At 32.2% G+C, this 4,567-nt stretch overlaps 1 non-coding gene across 1 annotated transcript; it reads right to left on the bottom strand.

The window, feature by feature from the left end:
* Positions 1-2,705: 2,705 nt before the first annotated feature.
* On the bottom strand, positions 2,706-2,812 carry LOC147916532 (U6 spliceosomal RNA). Its single transcript, XR_015552825.1, has one exon. It is a non-coding gene; the product is annotated as a U6 spliceosomal RNA (small nuclear RNA).
* Between the last annotated feature and the right edge of the window lie 1,755 nt (positions 2,813-4,567).

The following is a 4,567-nucleotide window of genomic DNA, read 5'->3' as shown; positions in this document are numbered from 1 at the left end:
TCCTTTTAAATGAATCAATATGGTGAATTACATAATCAGATTTCCTAATACTGGACCCTCTTTGCTTTCCTGGGATAAATACAGTGTTGTTGATCATGGTTTCTTAAACATTTCCCTGCCAGCTTTATGGAGGTATAATTGACATATAACATTGCACAAGTTTAAGGTGTACAATGTGATTTGATACACATATATATTGTGAAATGAATACGATAATAAGTTATAATAAGTATAGTTAGCACATACTTCACTTCACAAATTACCATGTTTTTGTTGTTGTTGTTGTTATGATGAGAACATTTAAGATCTACTCTCTTAGCAACTTTCAAGTATACAATACAGTGCTGTATTTTGTTGAGAATTTTTGAATCTATGTTCATCAGGGATATTGACTTGTAGTTTTATTTTCTTGTATTGTCCTTATCTGCCTTTGGTGTCAGGGTAATGCTGGCCTTCTAAAATGAATTTGGGAGTATTCTCTCCTCTTAAATTTTTTGGAAGACTTTGAGAAGGATTAGAATTAATTCTTCTTTAAATATTTGGTAGAATTCACCAATGAAGCCATCTGGTCCTGGACTTTTCTTTGTTGGGAGGCTTTTGATTACTGATTCAACTTCTTTACTCATTTATTATAGTCCATTCAGATTTTCTATTTCTTCATGATTCAGTCTTGGCAGGTTGCATGTTTCTAGGAATTTATACATTTCTTCCAGGTTATCCAATTTGTTGACGTATAATTGTTCATAGTAGTCTGCTATGAAGTTTTGTATTAGTATGGTATCAGTTGTAATGTCTTATTTCATATCTAATTTTATTTATTTGAAGTCTCCCTCTTTATCTCTTGGTAGGTTTAGGTAAAGGTTTGTTAATTTTGTTTATCTTTTCAAAAAACCAACTCTTCGTTTCTTTGATCTTTTCTACTGTTTTTCTATTCTCTATTTCATTTATTTCTGCTTTCTTATATCTTTTCTTCCACTAACTTTGGGCTTAGATTGTTCTTTTCATACTTCCTTGAGATATAAAGTTAGGTTGTTTATTTGAGATCTTTCTTTTTCTTAATGTGGGCATTTATCATTATAAAATTTCCTCTTAGAACTGCTTTTGCCACATCCCATAAGTTTTGATATGTTGTGTTTCCATTTTCATTAGTTTCAAGATATTTTTTTATTTCCTTTTGATTTCCTCTTTGACCCATTGGTTGTTCAGGAGTGTGTTGCTTAATTTTCACATTTTTCTGAGTTTTCCTGTTTTCCTCCCATTATTGGTTTCTAGTTTCATACCATTGTGGTCAGAAAAGATACTTGATATGATTTTCAATCTTTTTAAATTTGCTAAGACTTGTTTTGTGACTTAACATGTGATCTATCCTGGATAATGTTTCATGTGCACTTGAAAAAATTGTATATTCTGCTGCTATTGGATGGAACGTTCTATATATATCTGTTAGGTCTGTTTGGTCTAAAGTGTGGTTCAAGTCCAATGTTTTCCTATTGATTTTCTGTCTGGATGATATATTCATTGTTGAAAGTGGGATATTGAAGTCCCCAGGTGTGATTGTATTGTCATCTATTTCTCCCTTCAGATCTGTTAGTATATTTAGGTGCTCTGATTGTAAGTGTTACTTAAAATATATATAATTTTTATAAACTCATGAGGAATTGTCCCCTTTATCATTATATAATGACCTTCTTTGTCTCTTTTACGGTTTTGACTTAAAGACTATTTTGTCTAATATAAGTGTAGCTATCCTTGCTCTCTTTCAGTTTCCATTCGCATAGAACATCTTTTTCAAGCCCTTCACTTTGAGCCTTTTTGCGTCCTTAAAGTTGAACTGAGTCTCTTGTGGGCAGCATATAGTTGGGTCTTGCTTTTTTATCCATCCAGTCACTCTATGCCTTTTGATTGTAAAATTTAATTCAATTATACTTAAAATACTTATTGATAGGTAAGGACTTACTAATGCCATTTTATTAATAGTTTTCTTTCTGTTTTATAGTCCCTTTGTTCCATTCTTCCTCTCCTGCTGTCTTCTTTTGTGAATTGATGATTTCCATAGTGGTTTGTTTTGATTCTCTTCTCTTTATCTTGTGTGTATTTACTATAGGTTTTAGCTTTATCGTTATCCTGAGGCTTACATGAAACATCTTATAGACATAACAGTCTATTTTAAACTGATGATAGTTTAACTTTGATTGCATACAAAAACTCTACCCTTTTACTCCCCTTCCACATTTTATGTTTTTGATGTTACAATTTACATCTCTTTATTTTATGTATTCAGTAACAAATTTTTGAAGCTATAGTTATTTTTAATACTCTATCCTTTAACCTTTATACTAGAGTTAAGTGATTAATACTTCATAATATTACAGTATTAGAGGATTCTTAACTTGACTATATACTTACCTTTACAAATGTGTTTTTTATTTTCATATGTTTTCATGCTACTAATTGGTGTCCTTGCATTTCAACTTGAAGAACTCCTTTCAGAATTTCTCATAAGGCAGGTCTAGCGTTGATGATCTCCCTCAGCTTTTGTTTGTCTGGAAAAGTCTTTATCTCTCCTTCATTTTTGCTGGGTAAAGTATTCTTGTTTGGCAGTTTTTTTCTTTCAGCACTTTGAATGTATCATCCCACTCTTTCTTGGCCTGCAAGGTTTCTGCTGAGACATCCACTGTTAGCCTTATGGAGTTCACTTGTAAGTGAAAACTACGGATCTCTTCACAAACTTTCATGTCAACCTTGTGTAAGGGCCATGCTAATCTTCTTTGTATCGTTCCAATTTCATTATATGCGCTGCTGAAGTGAGCATTGTGTTAATCTTTTAATGTTCTGTTGGATTCTGTTTGTCAGCATTTTAGGACTTTAATATTGACATTAACAGATGCGATTTCCTTGTAGTTGTCTTTTTATGGTCTTCATATTAATGTTATCCTAGTTTGATAAAAACCAAATGGATGATGAGTCACTTCTTTTTCTATGTTCTAGAAATGGCTTTGAAGTTAATTGTTCTTTAAATAATAGGTGGAATTCTTCTGTATGACCATCTAGCCCTGATTTGCAGGGGTATGTTGGAGGTGCTGTTGCTCTTTGACACTTCTATTTTCCCATGGAATTAAGTATGGAGTCACTTTTAGTAATTATTTTTCCCTAGGAAATTATCTATGTTATAAAATTTACTTATATTTAGTTTATAAATTAGTCCCCTATGACTCTCTTAATTTTCTCTATACTTGTGGTTTTCTCCCATTATTTATATTATGCGTTTGTGTTTGCTCTATTTTTTGTTTAGGTTAGGGAAAGTATTTTTTTATCAAAGAAAAATTATTAGGTATGTTGTATTTTCTGTTTCTTAATTTGTGAATTTTTGGTGTTATTTAATGCCTTCACTTTGTTTTCTCTAATTTTACTGTGTTGTTCTACTTGGAATATCCTGATTTGGATGATTATTTTATTTATTTTTACTCTATACTGTGTATAAGTATAACCGTTTAAGGTTATGAATTTTCTTCTCACATTTCTTTAGCTATAACCCAAATATTTTGATATTTATTATTTCATTATAATTATTTTTAAATATGGCACAATTGTAATTTTTAGCTTCCCTTTGATCAAAGAGTTGTTTAAAAAATAATAAAATTTCAATATAGTATGTTGTTCTTGTTATTAGGTTTGTAATTTAATGATTAATTAAGATTTTCTTTTTCTTTTGCTGAGGAAGATTGGCCATGAGCTAACATCTGTGCCCATCTCCCTCCACTTTATACATAGGATGCCACCACAGCATCCTGTGATGCGCAGTGCTAGGTCCGCGCCCGTGATGCAAACCTGAGGACCCCAGACCGCCAAAGCAGAGTGTGCAAACCCACCCACTGTGTCACTGCGCCAGCCCCGAGGTTTTTTTTTCTTTTTTTTGTAAGTTGTTAGTTCTAGTTCTATTTTCTTTTTGGAATATTTTGAGGGTTTTTTTGATAACTAATATATAAGCAAATTTTGTGTGCGTGTGAGTGAATATTCCATGAGCACTTAAAATGAGGCCTTTGTTTTAAGGTTATATAAATTTTTCACATTTACTTATGTATTCTGTTATTGATCGTCCAGTTTTTTACTCACATTTTGTCTCATTGATCTATCTCAGACGAACAGAGGTAAATTAAATTTTCCTACTCTAATGTACTTTTGGCTATTATCCTTGTATTTCTTGAGTTTTTATTTTGAGTATCTTGACTTTATGTTGCTTAATAAATATTTAAAACTCTTGGAGACTGTACTCTTTACTGTTTTCCAGAAACCTTCTTTGACTTGCTTCTTACTCTTTGCCTTGAACTCAAATTTGACTGATATTAAGGGTAACCCATGCTTTGTTCAATTTATATTTTCTAGATACGCTTTTTGCTTTCAGTCGTTCTGAGTTGCTTTGTCTTAGGTGTCTGTCTTAGAGGCAGCATGGGGCTGGCTTTTGTGTTGTTTCAAAGCCAGGACTGGGTTCTATGCTAGGAAGTATTTAAACCTGACTTCCCCATCACAGAGCATTGGCTGTGAGGAAGTTCTTGAAGCCTTTCTGTCA

This window comes from Ceratotherium simum, chromosome 7 (genome assembly GCF_057802395.1).
Source record: "Ceratotherium simum simum isolate JZ-2026a chromosome 7, ASM5780239v1, whole genome shotgun sequence".
Lineage (NCBI taxonomy): Eukaryota > Metazoa > Chordata > Mammalia > Perissodactyla > Rhinocerotidae > Ceratotherium > Ceratotherium simum.
Note: the sequence above shows the minus strand (reverse complement) of the source record. Positions and strands in the feature narration are given on the sequence as shown.